Genomic DNA, 17,500 nt, shown 5'->3' with positions numbered 1-17,500 from the left:
GCCTCACCCTCTTTTCAGTTCTCCTCTCCCTCCCTCTTCGTCTTCTTCCTTCTATCCCACTTTCTTCCCCTCCTTCATATATCCCTCCACTCCTTCTCCCTCTTCCATCCCACAACTCCATCTTTCTCCTTCCCTCTCCTCTCCCTTCCCTCCATCCTTCTTTCCCTCCCTCCCTCCCATTTCCATCACTTCCTTGCTCTAGTTTCTTTATTGCTGGTCTATGGGAAAGGAAGGGGAGGAAGGAAGGGAGGGGAGGAAGGAAGGGAGGGGAGGAAGGAAAGGAGGCAGGGGAGGGAGAAGAGGGAAGAGAGTAAATAAAAACGAGAGAGAGAGAGAGAGAGAGAGAGAAGGGGGGGGGTACGTGTGGCAGTATTTATGTGAGGGGGAGACTAGTGGCCCGGCTCTCACATTCTCGCTCACTCTCTCTCACTTGCTCACTTTCTCGCTTTAATTCCCGCTTCCTCGCTCACTTGCTCTCTTTATTTCTCTCTCTCTCTCTCTCTCCTCCGCTTTCATCTCCCTTCCCTCTCTCACAAATTCACTCTCTCTCTCTCTCTCTCTCTCCTCCACTTTCATCTCCTTTCCCTCTCTCACAAATTCACTTTCTCTCTCTCTCTCTCTCACTCACTTTCACCTCCTCTTGCTCCCAGAATCCTATTTTCCCTCGCTCTCATATTTCTCTCACGAATATTTCATCTCCCTGCATTTTCTCCTCTCTCTCTCTCTCTCTCTCTCTCTCTATCTATCTACCTTCATCTCATCTATACATCTATTCTTCATATATCTATCATCTTCAATCCATTCTCTCTCTCTCTCTCTCTCTCTCTCTCTCTCTCTCCCCATTACTCTTACTCTTTTCTCTATATTTTTTCCTCCGTGCAATTCCCGTCATCTCGCTTTCCCTCCATCATCCCTTATTATTGCTCTCTCTCTCTCTCTCTCTCTCTCTCTCTCTCTCTCTCTCTCTCTCTCTCTCTCCTACTTAGTTTCTTCTCTTTTGCTTTCTCTCTTACCTCCCCTTTATTTACTTTCATCTTTTTATCTTCCTCCTTCTCTCCCTCCTCCTCCTCCTCTTCGTCTCCCTCTTCTTCCTCCTCTGTTCCAATTCCCTCTTCTCTCTCTTCTACCTCACCCTTCGCCTCCTCTCTCTCTTCCTTCTTTCTACCCTCTCTCTCTCTCTCTCTCCTCTGCGTTCTCTCCCTCTTTCTCTCTCCTCCCTGTTGCTATTACTTCTCTTTCATTTCTCCCTTTCATCTTGCCTTCTCTCCTTCTCTTCTCACTGCTCTCTTCCTCTCTCTCTCTCTCTTTCTTTTTTTCCCTCCCTCTCCTCTCCCTCAACTTTTTCCTAACTCTTCTGTCGCATTTCCTTCCTCCCTCCCTCTCCCCCCTCTTCCCTTCCCTTCCCTCCCTCCCATCCCCCCATCCCTCCCCTCCCAATCCCCCTCCCCTGTCTCTTACTCCGGTTCTCCCCCCCTCTTTCTCTCTCTCCTCCAACTATGCTTTCTCTGCTTAAACTATTCTTGCTCCTACTGACTCTACTACTACTACTACTACTACTACTACTACTACTACTACCACTACTACTGCTACTTCGTCAGACAGCCACTATGAGGCTAGTAAAGATCAATAGTTCTTTCTCTTTACTTCATGTTGCTTTACTCACACACACACACACACACACACACACACACACACACACACACACACACTTAGGATACATACAAACATACATTACATATACACATAAATTACACACACACACACACACACACACTTAGGATACATACAAACATACATTACATATACACATAAAATACATACACACACACACACACACACACACACTTAGGATACATACAAACATACATTACATATACACATAAAATACATACACACACACACACACACACACACACACACACACTTAGGATACATACAAACATACATTACATATACACATAAATTACACACACACACACACACACACACACATAGGATACATACATACATACATTACATATACACAAATTACATACACTCTATCCCCCCTTCTCTCTCTCTCTCTCTCAGCAGACATTAAAGAGCAGAGGAATATACCGAGCACAGACCAGAGACCAGCAGGAAAGAGCAGAGATTAATGAGAGAGAGAGAGAGAGAGAGAGAGAGAGAGAGAGAGAGCAGGGAATGGGGGGCAGCAGAAGACGTTGGAGGGGGGGGGGCAAAGAGCAGGAGGGGGGGCACAGCAGGGGGGGGTTGTATTATAAAGAGGTCACACGAATATTGTATAAATGTCACCACTCCGTGTCACCCCCCCCTCCGTCTCTCTCTCTCTCTCAATATCCTCTCACCTCTCTTTATCTATCTCTTCATCTATTCACCAATCCACCTGTGAATCTATCTATCCAACTATTTGCTAATCAAATGTCTCTCTCTTTTTCTCTTCTCTCCTTTTCCTCTCTTCTCTTCTCTTTTTCTCTCTCTCTTCTCCTCTTTTTCTCTCTTCTCCTCTCCTCTCCTCTCTTCTCTCCACAGCATTAGCTAGGTTTTAGTACAAAGGTTACCTGAATTATACACGTTTCTGTCAGTCACACCACACCACACCACACCACCACACTGCCACACCTACCACACTGCACCACACCACACCACCACACCTCACTACATCATCAAAACACTACCACAATACCTTCCAGCACCACACCACACCTCACACATTTAACACCATATCACACCACACCATCATACCACACACTGACATACCTACCACACACCATTACAACACACTACAACACCTACCAGCACCACACCACACCACCAACTAGACTTTAACCACACCACACCACACTGCCACACTTACCAAATACCACCACCACATCACCATACCACACTGCCACTTAACCTCCTACCACACCACACCACACTGCCACACCTACCACATACCACCACCACCACCACCACACTGTCACTACACCTCCTACTAAACCACACCACCACACCTAGCACTCTATCACAACACATTACTTCTCTCTCTCTCTCTCTCTCTCTCTCTCTCTCTCTTTTCTACACCTCTCGCCATGTTACCTGGCCAGAGGGTAATTGGCAGCCTTGTATTCCTTCACATTTTCTTCGTTTCGTGCTTTTTGTGGGATTTTAAAGACAGTGTTTTTGCTTTATCGTATGTGTGGATGGATGGAGGAAGGAAGGGAAGATGGGAGGAAGGAAGGAAGGAAGGAGGGAAGGGTGAGTGGGTAGATGGGTGGATGAATGAATGGATGGATGGACAGAAGTTAGGAAGGAAGGAAGGACGGAAGAAGGGAAGGAAGGAAGGATGGACGCACAGAAGGACCTGCTGTCTAAAATCTGGAGATGAAAAGAATCTTACACACACACACACACACACACACACACACACACACACACACACACACACACAAGACAAATACGGTAAAGAAATAAACCATGAACGAAATAAGGTGATAACTGAGCCACAACTCTACGTGAATCCCACCCAAGTTTCACTACACACACACACACACACACACACACACACACACACACACACACACACACACACACACACACACACACACACACACAACGCTACTGTAGCCAATAATAAGTGAAGCATAGTTACAGTATCCTCGCGCGGTTAGGAAGCTCACTAACACCTCTTCCTTACCGATTTATTCCTGATTCTGCTCCGCTAATATAATCTTGTGTGTTATTCATGCAGTCTAAGTCGATACTGAAAAGACATGAGAAGCAAATCGTGGGGATACTAATGAGTAGTTTGGAAAATAAATCGCTATGGAAGAGGTGTTAGGGAGCCTCCTTACCTGAGAATAAGGGCCCTTGATTGTCCTTACCTTTCCTTTGTGTTTAATAATGAGAGCATACACAGAGAGGACAAATACTTAACGATTTATATATTCAATTTAACTGGTAGAAAGATAAGGTACACACACACACACACACACACACACACACACGCACATCCTGCTCTCTCCCTTTCTCTCCCTCCCTCTCTCTCTCTCTCTCTCTTTCTCTCTCTCTCTCTCTCTCTCTCCACCTACCATAGTCCCCCCTCTTCTCCCGGGTCTCACCTGCAACAGAAAACGAGAGTTAGTTCGTAATTTTGTAACTCTGCTGTACTCTTTCCACCTTAACTTGGCCGAACAATGATAAATGAACACTAGAATACGCTACTAGTCACGAAGAAGTGCTCTGGAAAGGATGGAGAGTCGCAGTATTGTGCTACGTGACATTTAAAAAAATAATAATAATAATAATAATAATAATCGGGCCAAACTTTAAGTTAATAGAAAATAAATAAAATATGTATTAAGAGATAAGCCTGTTATGGGTGTGGGTGTGGGTGTGGGTGTGGGTGTGCGTGTGGGTGTAGGGTGTGGATGTGGGTGTGGATGTGGGTGTGGGTGTGGGAATGGGTGTGGGTGTAGGGTGAGGATGTAGGTGTGGATGTGGGTGTGTGTGGGTGTGGGTGTGGGAATGGGTGTGGGTGTGCGTGTGGGTGTAGGGTGAGGATGTAGGTGTGGATGTGGGTGTGGGTGTGGGAATGGGTGTGGGTGTGCGTGTGGGTGTAGGGTGAGGATGTAGGTGTGGATGTGGGTGTGTGTGGGTGTGGGTGTGGGAATGGGTGTGGGTGTGCGTGTGGGTGTAGGGTGAGGATGTAGGTGTGGATGTGGGTGTGGGTGTGGGAATGGGTGTGGGTGTGCGTGAGGGTGTAGGGTGAGGATGTAGGTGTGGATGTGGGTGTGGGTGTGGGAATGGGTGTGGGTGTGCGTGTGGGTGTAGGGTGAGGATGTAGGTGTGGATGTGGGTGTGGGTGTGGGAATGGGTGTGGGTGTGCGTGTGGGTGTAGGGTGAGGATGTAGGTGTGGATGTGGGTGTGTGTGGGTGTGGGTGTGGGAATGGGTGTGGGTGTGCGTGTGGGTGTAGGGTGAGGATGTAGGTGTGGATGTGGGTGTGTGGGTGTGGGTGTGAGTGTGGGTTGTGTGCGGGTGTGGGTGTGGATGTGCCTGCCTCACTGACCACGCCACAGCATTAAGGCAGATGAGCTCAACGCTGGGCGGGACAAGTGGTGAGGCACGCCGAGGGGGTGACTTAGGCAGGTGAGGTGAGGCAGAAGAGGGTAGGCAGGTGAAGAAGGAGTAGCTTAATCTGGTGAAATTGAGGTAGATGGGGGTAGGCAGGAGTGAAGGGGGTAGGCAGGGGTAGTGGTAGGTAAGGGAAGGAGGAAGGTAGGGGTAGTGGTAGGCAGGGGAGAGGTAGGGGTAGGCAGGGGTGAGGTAGGTGACATTAAGCATCAAGATCACAGCTATCTCTATGGCGCAGCATCCCACACCACGCACAGTCCTTGGTTGCACTCCTGCCTCTCCCACACCCCTGCCTCCCGTCTGCCTTACCATTCGCAAGAGGAAGTAAGAGTAAAGAGGAGTAAGAGGGGCTTGAGAGGGACCAGCGGAAAGAGTATTTAACAAGAGTAAGATTGGGTTATATGTGTATGTAGTAAAAAAACAGATAGATAGATAGATAGATAGACAGATAGATAGATAAATAAGAGTACAACCATAAGCAGGAGGAAGTAAGAGAGAAAGAGTGGGAAAAGTAAGAGTAATCAAGAGTTGTCAGCAGCAGTGGGGGGCCAGAGTGATTCATGGTCTTTCCTCTTGCATCTTGACTACGATCTCCTGTCTTTACTTGCGTCCTCTTTACTCCCTCTTACTCTCCCTCTTCTCTCCATATCTTCATTTCCTCTCTTCCTGTCTCTCTCCTTCCATCATTCCTTCCTTCCTTCACTGTTTTATACCATTCCTTTTATCCCTCCTCCCTCCTTCCCTCTCTCTCTCTCTCTCTCTCTCGGAAGAAAGAAATGAGGGGGAAGAAGAGAAAAAGAGGAATTATATGCAAATGTGAGGACGCTCCGGCAGCCCCTCTCTCTCTCTCTCTCTCTCTCTCTCTCCACTTATCTCCTTTTTCCTCCTCTCTCATCAACGTTCTCCCTTCCCTCCTCCTCATTTTTTCTTCCAAAATAAGACTCCTCCTTACCAGTAAAATATCTCTCTCTCTCTCTCTCTCTCTCCCATTATTCTATTTTCTTTCTCTTCTCTTCTTTCCACTCCCTCCTTTTCTTTATCTCCTTCATCATCATCACCCTCTTCCTTCCTTCCTCCACGTCTCCTTCCCTCCCTCCTCCTTCCTTTCCCTCCAGTTCTTCCTCCTCCTCCTCCTCCGCCGCCGCCTCCTCCTCCTTTCTCTCCCTTTTTTCCAGCCACTTATTATTTCTCTTAACTTATACCTCCTCCTTCCCTCCCTCCCTCTCCTGACTCTCCTCTCCTTCCTTCCTCCCGCCTCTCCTCTCCCCTCCTTTCTTCCTCCTTCCCTTCTCTTTCTCTCCCTTTCCGCTCTTCCATTCCTTTCTCTCCTTCTCTCTTCCCTTCTTCTCTCCTTCCCGTCCTCCCTTTCTTCCTTCCCTCTCTCCCTTCCCTTCTTCTCTCCTTCCCTCTCTCCCTTCCCTTCTTCTCTCCTTCCCGTCCTCCCTTTCTTCCTTCCCTCTCTCCCTTCCCTTCTTCTCTCCTTCCCGTCCTCCCTTTCTTCCTTCCCTCTCTCCCTTCCCTTCTTCTCTCCTTCCCGCTCTCCTTTTCTTCCTTCCCTCTCCTTCTTTCCTTCATTTCCCTTCTTCATCTCTCCTTCCCTTCATCCTTTGCCCACTCAATTTTCTTCACCTCCCTCTTCTTCACCGTCCATCCCCCTCTTCCCTCTCTCTCTCTCTCTCTCTCTCTCTCTCTCTCCCTCTCTCTCTGATGCTTTTCACCCCCTCCCCCCCTCTCGTCTTCAAAAAATTTCTCTCTCACTTCTTTCCCTCCCTCCCTCCCTCCCTCCCTCACACTCTTCGTCATCTTTAAACGCTTTCCTCCTTCTCTTTCTCTCCCCCAGCTCTCTCTCTCTCTCTCTCTCTCTCTTCCTCCCCATTCCTTTTCTTTCCATGCCATTTGCTTCTATAAATCCCTCTTTATATCCATGCTCTCTCTCTCTCTCTCCATCCTCCTCCATTTCCCCTCTCTCTACACTCTTTCTTCCTTCCTCTTCTCTCCATTTCCTCACCTTTCTCAAACCCCTCCCCCTCTCATTCTCCTCTCCCTCCTTCATCTCCCTCTCTCTCTCTCCCCCCTCCTCCCCTTCCACTCTCTCCCCTCCTCTTTTTCTCTCCCTTTCTCCCCTTTCCCCTCTAAACTTCCCCTCCCCCTCTTTCTCCCTCTACCCCCCTCTCCAGACACCCCTTCCCCTCATTATTTCCCCTCTCTCTGTCCCCCAACCTCCCCTCCCCTCCCCTCACTCCAACCTCCCCTCCCCCTTTCTCCAAACATTCCCTTCCCTCATGGTTTTTCCTTCCTCTTAACCTTCCCTCCTCCATTTTCTCTCCAAACCTCCCCTCTCCTTATTCCTTCCCCTCCCCCCTGTCTCCAAATCTCCCCTCCATTCATTCTTTCCCCTCTCTTCAAACCTCCCCTCCCCCTCCTTCCCTCCAATCTATCTCCAAGCCTCTCCTCCCCTCTATCTCACCCTTCTTCCCACCTCCCCTCCCCCTCTCTCACTCAAACCTCCCTTCCCTCTCTCTCTAAACCTCCCCTCCCCTCCCCCTCTTTCTCCAAGCATTTCCTCCCCTCTTTTTCACCCTTCCTCCTACCTCCCCTCTCCCTCTCTCACTCAAACCTCCCCTCCCTTCATTCTTTCCCCTCCCCTCCTTCTCTCCCCTCCCCTCATTCTTTCCCCTCCCCTCCCCTCCCCTCATTCTCTCCCCTCCCTCCCCTCCCCTCCCCATGATTCACGCCAACGCTGCCATTCCCAAAATCTGGACCAGACCATTTGTCAGCCCGGGGGAGTCACCTTAGAAAATTTCCTCACTCTCCTTTACCCTCTTTTCTTACCCCCTCTTTTTGTAGCTCTCTTTTTTGCTCTCTTTCTCTTTTTGCTCTTTCTCTCTTTTTTTGCTTTTTCCTCTCTTTCTTCGCTCTTTTTCCTCTCTGTTTTGCTCTTTTCCTCTCTACCTTTCTCATCCACTCTCATTATTAGCCTCTCTTTTCTCTCTCTTTTCTCTCTCTCTACCTTTATCATCCTTTCATCTCATCCTCTTTTTTTACCTTTTCCTTTTTCCTACCTTCGACTCTCTCTCTCTCTCTCTCTTTCTCTCTCTCTCATCTACCTTTGCCTCTTTTATCTCTTTTCTCTCTCTCTCTAACTCTCTTTTTATTTTTTTTATCTCATTCTCTTTTATATTCCTTACTCACCTCTTTAATGCTTCTTTACTGCCTCAGCCTAGCCTCGGGACCCTACGCCTCCAATAGAGTAATATGGGATTTATTTTGTCTTAAGTCTTCACTTTGTCTCATGTCTCACTTTTTTTTTTTACATTCAGATTTCTTTCTCCTCTCTCTCTCTCTCTCTCTCTCTCTCTCTCTCTCTCTCTCTCTCTCTCTCTTACTGTCTCCCATTCTCTTCAGGATTCTCACCTTCGCTTACTTTCCTTCCTTTTCTCTTTTTTATTTCATGTCTTATATATATATATATATATATATATATATATATATTTTTTTGCAATATTCTAGTGGATTTCCATTTCTCTCTCTCTCTCTGAAATAGCAAGCAAAAATAAAGACATAAACACAGCTTAAATATCAATAAACAAAAACAAACAGGATAAACACGAAAACACGTAAACAAATAAACAAGTCAACAAGCACAGGTAAACAGGTAAATTAATAAACATGTAAACACCTAAACATCAAAAGAAAAACGATAGTCATGTGTGTGTACACCAAATGCATACACACACAAACACATGTACACACAGGTATACATATATGTTTAGACAGGTAGGCTACACACATATATACATACGAGTACACACATACATACATACATACATACATACACACAAAAATGACGTGCACACATACTCATTTCCGGCCCTCCTCACCTGCATACATACACACACACATACATACATACATATACACATATATACGTACACACACACAATACCGTACAATAAACCAACCAACCACAATACACACAGGGTACAAGCAAAGAAAAACGTACACACCCACACGCACACAAAACACACACAGGGTACAAATAAATACACACACAGACACATGCACTTCACACACACACACACACACACACACACACACAGGGGCAGGCAAAATTTTTAAGAGAAGTAGGAAAGTGGTGAGGCAGAAGGAAGGAAGGAAGGAAGGAAGGATGGAGGGAAGGAAGGAAGGAAGGATGGAGGGATGGAAGGAAGGATGGAAGGATGGAGGGAAGGATGCAAGGAAGGAAGGATGGAGGGAAAGGAGGAGGAGAGAGAGAGAGAGAGAGAGAGAGAATGTGTATATATGTATGCATGTATGGGTGTAAAACTGCCATCACTTGATCTTCAATGCTGAGATGTGACAAAGAGAATGTGGTACTAGTCACGAAGAAGTGCTAGGAACGCATGTAGAGCTGAAGTACTGTCAGTGACCTATAGGAAATAAACTGCAATATGAGATAGACAAATAGATAGATAGATAGATAGATAGAAATATGGCTAGATGAGTCAGTATGGGATATGCTATGTTTAAAATCAAAGTTTTCCCCAAGAACAACAACTATAACAACAACAACAACAACGACGACGCAAGAATAAATGAAAGGAAGAGAAAAGAGAAAGAAATATGAGGATGTACAGCAAGAGGGAGAGAGAAAAAAGGGGAGGGAGAGAGAAAAAAGAGGAGGGAGAGAGAAAAAAGAGGGGAAAAAAGGAGAGGGGAAGGCAGAGAAAAAGAGAAGAGAGTGGAGGAAGGAGGTGGGAAGTGAGGGGAAAAACAGTGTGTGTGTGTGTGTGTGTGTGTGTGTGTGTGTGTGTGTGAGAGAGAGAGGGGGGGGAGGTAACCCACTCTTCATGCACATATCGTCGACACCCACAATATCCTCTCTTTCTCTATCTCTCTCTCTCCATCCACCCCTTTCCCTCCCTCTTGCCTTCCCTTTCCTCTTCTCCCCTCACTATCTTTCTCTCTCTCTCTTCCCCTCCCATTCCCACCTCTTCCCTCCCCTCTCTCCAGTCTCCTTCCCCCTCCCCTACCCTCCCCACCTCCTCTTCCTCTCTCACTCTCGTCCCCACTCTCCATCCTCCTTCCTCCCTCCCCTCCCCTGCTCTTCCTCTCTCTCTCTCTCCATCCTCCCTCCCCTCCCCATGTCGTCCTCTCTCTCTCTCTCTCCATCCTCCCTCCCCTCCCCTCCCCCCGGCCGTAAATCACAGCTGGTGCCATCACAGTTTGGTTTACTGCGGGGGAGGGGAGGGGAGGGGAAGAGAGGGGAGGGGGAGGAAAGGACAGAGGGGGCAGGGGACGTGAGGTGGGGATGGAATGGAGGGAGGGGAGGGGAGGGGAGGGTACACTATGAGAGGATTGAAAACAAGAGGAAAGAAAAGGGAAGTGATGAGATGAGAGGAGAGGAGGGGAGACGAGGAGAGAGGAGAGGAGGAGAGGGGGAGGGATGGGAGGCAGGGGAGTGGGGAGAGTGCAAAGGAAGGGAGGAGTGGGAACTGGACGATAGGGAAGAGGGGAGTGGGGAGGGGTGGGGAAGGAGAGAAGGAATGCAGGGAGAATAGTGGGAGAGGGGGTGGGGAGGGGAGGACGAAATGACTAAGGAAAGAGAGAATGGGGAGGGAAAGGGGAGGGGAGGAGAGTACGTGGGTGGGGAGAAGGAAGGAAGGAAGAGATGAGAAAAGATGAGAAGAGAGAAAAATAAAGAGAGAAGTGGAGTGAAATGGAGAGAAAGGAAGAGAAGGGGAAAAGAAGAGAAAATGAGAGTACAACAGAGAAGAGTAAAAAGAGAAAAAGAGGAAGAAGAGAGAAACGAGGCGAGAGAAAAAGAGGAAGAAGAGAAAGAAGAATATTAATCGAAGGAGAAAATAAAAATAAAAAAACACAAGAAAGACATGAAAAGAATATGCTAAGAAGGAAGGAAGGAAGGAAGGAAGGAAGGAAGGAGGGAAGGAAGGAAGGAAGGAAGGAAGGAAAGGAGGTACATCTTTAGACCCTAAGAGGAGGAGGAAAGAAGAGGTAATTTGCTGTGAGAGAGAGAGAGAGAGAGAGAGAGAGAGGGGGGGGGTACCAATAATATAAACAATAATCATTTTCAAAAACCACACGAAATGTACCCAAACATACTCACACACACACACACACATACATATACATACATACAGTCATATATTCATACATACATACATACACATAATGGTACACATCCTTACACACGTTAAATGCCGTACCTTATGAACGCACATACCGGTACATACATACATACATATATACTTACACACACGTACATAATCTTTATCTCCTACGGTATCTCTCAGAAATCTCTCTCTCTCTCTCTCTCTCTCTCTCTCTCTCACACACACACACACACACACACACACACACACACACACACACACACACACACACACATAACTGCCTCAAACACACACAAACATACTTGCACACTCAACAACGCACACACGCACACGCAAAAACCACAAGCATACGAGCACGCACACAAAAACAGGCGACCGGACGTTTACACGCATACGAAAGCACGCACGCACACGCATACACGCACATAGATCACTGTCAGGGTTGAGTTCAAGTCTCCTTTGAGGGGAGGGGAGGGGAGGGGAGGGACGGAGTGGGGAGGAGAGGGGAGGGACGGAGTAGGGAGGGGAGGGGAGGGACGGAGTGGGGAGGGGAGGGGGAAGGACGGAGTGGGGAGGGAAGGGGAGGGGAGGGGAGGGGAGGGAAGAGAGGGAAGGATAGAGAACGGAAAGAGGAGAACTGAAGGGAGGGGGAGAGAGGGGGGAGGGGAGGGGAAGGGAAGGGGAGGAGGGAAGATAAAAAAAAAAAAAGAATGGAAAAGAACAAAAGAGGAAGAAACGAGAGATGGAGGAGGAGGAGGAGGAGGAGGAGGAGAGGGAGGAGGAGGAGAAGGAGGAGGAGGAGGAGGAGGAGGGAAAGCCAAGAAGGGTGATGACTGAGGGAGGGAGGGTAAAACTGAAAAGAGGGGAGGGGAGAGGAGAGGAGGGGAGGGGAGGAGGAAAAGAAGGAAGGGAAGGTAAGAGAGGAGAGGAGAGGAGAGTGAGGCGGGAGGAAGACAAGAAATGGTGAGGGAAAGGGGGAGGGGAAGGAGGAGGGGAGAGGGGAGGGGAGGGGGGAGGAGTTAACATATACACAGACACACTTAAACATGCACCTCCACGCACATGTACACACACACGTACACACAGACACATACACACACCTGAATCAACACTCCTAATCTGTGTGCAACCTTATCTCTCTCTCTCTCTCTCTCTCTCCTTCATCATCACTTTTATCCTCCTCCTCCTCCTCCTTTTCTTCTTCTTCTTCTTCTTCTTCTTCTTCTTCTTCTTCTTCTCCTCCTCCTCCTCCTCCTCCTCCGGTGCAAGAGGGAGGAAGAGAGGAGGAGCTGACGCAATTAATATAATAAATGGTACACTCTTGGGGAGGAGGGGGGGAGGGGAGGGGAGGACAGACGGAAGGACTACTGTAAAGGGGGAGGAAGGGAGTGAATAAGAGGGAGGGAGGGAGGGAGAATAGGTGTATAGGAGGGAGAGATGGAGGGAGGGAGGGAGGGAGATTAAGAGTGAGGGAGGAAGATGGAGGGAGAGAGGTGAGTAGCAAGGGTGGAGGGACAACAGTTATAGGGAGGGAGGGAGGGAGCGATAGGAGTGAGGACAGAAGTACGGGAGAGGGAGGGAGGGAGGGAGGAAGAGATGGGGAGACTCCAGGGAGGGAGGGAGGGGGAGTGGGGAGGGAGGGAGGGAGGGAGGAAGAGATGGGGAGACTCCAGGGAGGGAGGGAGGGGGAGTGGGGAGGGAGGGAGGGAGTACAAAAGAGAGCACACAGCAACAAAATATGTACCGGTATGTATGTATGTGTATGTATATATGTATGTATGTGTATGTATGTATGTATGTGTATGTATGTATGTATGGAGAGATGACCCAGTGTTTTGTACATGAGCATTGTGTGTGTGTGTGTGTGTGTGTGTGTGTGTGTGTGTGTGTGTGTGTGTGTGTGTGTGTGTGTGTGTGAGAGAGAGAGAGAGAGAGAGAGAGAGAGAGAGAGAGAGAGAGACTACTTCACTTCGTCTGCCTCCGGATGGATGTGAACCCGGGTCAGAGGTACTGGTGGACGCAAGCGCTACCTACTCGATTACCTCCATAAACTATATATAAAAAGAACGAAAGAAAAAATGGGAGGAAGAAGTAGAGGAAGGAAATGAGGAGGAGAAATTGGATGGAAGGAAGGAAGGTAGGAGGGAGGGAGAAGAAGGAGGAGGAAGAAGGACTAAGAAATGAAGGAAGGAAGGAAGGACGAAAGGAGGGAAGGGGAGGAAGGTGAAGAAGAGAAGCAGGTTAGGATATGTGGAAAAATGAATAACTAAGGATAAAGGAAGGAGGAGAGGGAGAGGGAGGGAGGGAGGGAGGGGGAGGAAAGGAGGTAGGAGGGAGGGAAGAAGGAGGGGAGGGAGGGAGGGGAGAGAAGGAGGTAAGTACTATAACAAACCAGGAGTGAGAATGCTTTTATTGTTACTAAAGGAAGGTAAGTGGGAAGATGGAGGGAGGGAGAGGAGGAAGGAAGGAAGGAAGTAGGGAAGGAAAGAGGAAGGGAAGGAGAGAAGGAATGAGGGGAAGCGAAAGACGGAAGGGGAGAAGGAGAAGGGAAGGAAGAGAAAGAAGGGAGGAAGGAAGGAAGGAAGGATTCAAGATGGAAGTGAAGGAGACATGCAAAAAATGATAGAAGACAGAAAATGGAGGAAGAAATAGAGAAAGAGAGATGGGAGGAAAGAAGTAAATGAAGAAGGAAGACACAGGAAGGAGTGAAGGAGAGAAGAGAGTGAAGAGAAGAGAAGGAATGGGAGGGGGAGGGGGGAGGGGAAGAGGAAGGAGAAGGACGGGAGGAAAGGAGTACTGGAGGAAGACATAGGAAGGAAGGAGTGAAGGAGAGAATGAGAGTGAGTGAAGGAAAGTGAGGGAGGGGAGGGAGGGGAGGGAGGGGGGTGTGCAACAGAAGGGTATTTACAACTTCCGCCTGACACACACACACACACACACACACACACACACACACACACACACACAGACCCACGTGGCCTCTGCAACACACACACACACACACACACATAAAACCAAAACACCTAGACACACACTGATGACGAGATACATACATACATACATACACACATACATACACAGATAAACACACAAGTACAGGTACACATAAACACACATGGCAGCAAATAAAAAACACAAATACGTAAAAAAGCAAAAATAAACAAATAAAAACAAACAAACAAAACAAACACTAAAACAATGACAATAATTTTGGTCAATGAAGCTTATATTGTTTCTCTCTCTCTCTCTCTCTCTCTCTCTCTCTCTCTCTCTCTCTCTCAACCCCATATCTCTCACTCACTTTCACACTCCCTCCCTCCCATTCACACTACCCCTCCCCTCCGCCTCCCTCCCCCTCCTCCTCCCCTTCAACGTCTCGCCACTCTACCCTCATTACTCAACCTCCTCCCCTCCCCCTCCCCTCCCCCTCCCCCTCCCCTCCTACTATATAATCAGCTACCTGCCTTATCCCTGCCCCCCCCTCCCTTCCCTTTATACTCACTTACACCTCTCCCCTCCCCTCCCCTCCCCTCCCCTACACATCTAGTTAACTCTTCCCCCTCCTCCCTTCTCTTCTCTGCCCCTCCCTTCCCCTCCCCTTCCCTTTATTTTCACTTACACCCTTCCCCTCCCCCACCCCTCCTTTCCCTCCCCTTATATTTCCCCTCCCCCTCCTCTTCCCCCTCCCTAAGCACCCTGTTACATCCCTTATCCCTTCGCCTCCCATCCTCCCCTCCGACCCTCTCCCTTTATACCTATTTTCACCGATTCATTCTCCCCCCCTCCTACTTTGCTATCCTTGTCTCTAACTGATGGAATAGTTTTGTCTGTTGCTGCTGGCTTCCCTTTGTACTCCATTGTACTCTCACTCACCCATCCTCTTCACTCCTCCTCCCCCATCCTCCCTCTTTCTCCCCACCTCCTTCCTCTTCTCCCTCTCCTCCTCCCTCCTCCCCCTTTCTCCCCACATCCTTCCTCTTCTCCCTCTCCTCCTCCTTACCCATCCTTTCTGCTTTCTTCCCTCCCTCCTCTCTCTCTCTCTTACTTTCCTTCCCTCCCTCTTACCTCTTTCCTTCACATCATTTCTCACCTCTGCCTTTCCTCTCATTTCCTTCCTCTCCCTTCCTTTCTTCTTTCCTCCATTCTTCCTCTTTCCTTCCCTCCCCTCTCCTCGCCTTCTTTCTTTCTTCTTTTTTCTTACCCGGAGGGAGTGGTGGGTGGGGGGGAGAGGGGAGACTTATCCTGTTCCATCCTTTCCTCACACATGTCTCTCTCTCTCTCTCCCTTCCTCTCTCTCTCTCTCTCTCCCTCTCTCTCTGTTACTGTTATCTCACATCTCATCCTGGTCTGGGGGGGAGAGAGAGAGAGAGAGAGAGAGAGAGAGGGAGGGAGGGAGGGAGGGAGGGAGGGAGGGAGGGAGGGAGGGAGGGAGAGGGAGAGAGAGAGAGAGAGAGAGAGAGAGAGAGAGACAGAGACAGACAGACAGACAGACAGAGACAGACAGACAGACGGACGGACGGACGGACGGACGGACGGAGGGAGGGAGGGAGAGAGAGAGAGAGAGAGAGAGAGAGAGAGAGAGAGAGAGAGAGAGAGAGAGAAGAACGCGTGGACCAGCCTTACTAAAAACATGCAAGAAAGGAAACTAGACTTTTTTGCTCCACCAAGAGGGAGGGAGGAAGGGAGGGAGGGAGAGAGAGGCATGGAGAGATGGAAGAAACACACGCCACAACCACCCTTATTTAATTAGTACTGAAGGCTTATTATTGTGTGTTTTTGCCTCGACTGCTTAGGTACCTATTACTCCCATTCCCCTCCTTCTTCTCTCTCTCTTTCTCTCTCCATTGCCTTCTTTTTCTCCCTCCCTCCCTCCCCTACCCAACCCATCTCCCCCTCCCCCTCCTCCTCCTCCTTACTCTTTGCTCCTTCTTCTTACCTCCCTGACGCCTCTCTCTCTCTCTCTCTCTCTCTCTCTCTCTCTCTCTCCGTCTCCCTCCAAAACATCAAAGAAAAGTATTGTCATTTTTCCCTCCTCTCTCACTTCCTCCATCCATCCTTCTCCTCTCTTTCCTTCCTTCCCTCCCATTCTTCCCTCCACATCAAAGAGTATAAAGTATTTGTCACATTTTCCTCTCCTCTTCATCTCTCCTTCTTCTCTCTCCTTCCCTCCATCCTTCACTTATCTCGCCATCCCTTTCTTCTTTCCTTCTCTCCATCCTTCCCTCCTCTCTCCTCTCTTTTCCTCCACTCTTCTTCTCTCCCTCACTCCATCCATCTATCTAAAACACCTAATCTATTTATGCCATTTTTCTCCTTATCATCATCATCTGCCTCTTCTCCATTCCTCCATTTCTCCTCTCGTTCTCTCCATCCTCTCCTTCCTTCTCTCCATCTTATTTTTCCCTCCTCTCTCTCTCTCTCTCCATCCGCATCTGAACATCAAAGAATTAGAATTTATGCGGTACAGTTTTTATTCCTCCCCTCCTCCCTCTCTCTCTCCATCGTTCTCTCCATCCCTCCATCCTTCTGGTATTCCCTCCTTCTCTCCATCTATTCTTCTCTCCCTCCCTCCATCCATCCGCCTTAAGACAACAAAGAAGAAGAATCTATAGTCAGTTTTTCTCTCCTTTCAGTTCCTTTCCTCCATTCTTTCCTCCTCTCTCCATCCTTCTCTCCTCTCCATCCCTCTATCCTTCTCTCCATTCCTCCATCTTCCTTCGTGACGTTAAAGAAAAGAATTTGTCTTTTCTCCAACCCCCTTCCTTCCATCCTTACATACCATCTCTCCTCCATCCTTCCCTCCATCTTCCTTTCCTCCTTCTCTCCAACTTCCTTTCCTCCTTCCCTCCATCTTCCTAGCCTCCTTCCCTTCATCTTCCTTTCCTCCTTCCCTCCATCTTCCTTCCCTCTCTCCTCCTCCTCTCCTTCCTTTCCTCCATCCGCCTCAAAACATCAAAGAATAAGATTTTTTTTGTCTTAATCTTGCCAGTCTTCCCTTCACTCTCCTTCCATCCCTTCATCTCTTCTTCTCTCTCTGTCTTTTCCCCTTCCCTCCATCCTTCTCTCTTTCTCTCCATCCTTCCATCCCTTCGTCTCTTTCCTTCCATCCTGCTCTTTCTCTCCATCCTTCCATCCCTTCGTCTCTTTCCTTCCATCCTGCTCTTTCTCTCCATCCTTCCATCCCGTCGTCTCTTTCCTTCCATCCTTCTCTTTCCATCCTTCCATCCCTCCGTCTCTTCTAATTGTCTT

At 48.5% G+C, this 17,500-nt stretch overlaps 1 protein-coding gene across 1 annotated transcript in view; it reads right to left on the bottom strand.

The window, feature by feature from the left end:
• Positions 1-17,500, bottom strand: part of LOC145399848 (uncharacterized) — a 200,058-nt gene that overhangs the window by 67,660 nt on the left and 114,898 nt on the right. The gene's annotated exons all lie outside the window — the stretch shown is intronic.

Source organism: Coenobita brevimanus, chromosome 50, assembly GCF_032717465.1.
Source record: "Coenobita brevimanus isolate Jiangsu-jjx chromosome 50, ASM3271746v2, whole genome shotgun sequence".
Classification (NCBI taxonomy): Eukaryota; Metazoa; Arthropoda; class Malacostraca; order Decapoda; family Coenobitidae; genus Coenobita; species Coenobita brevimanus.
The sequence above is the reverse complement of the archived record's forward strand: the minus strand, read 5'-3'. Positions and strand labels throughout refer to the sequence as shown.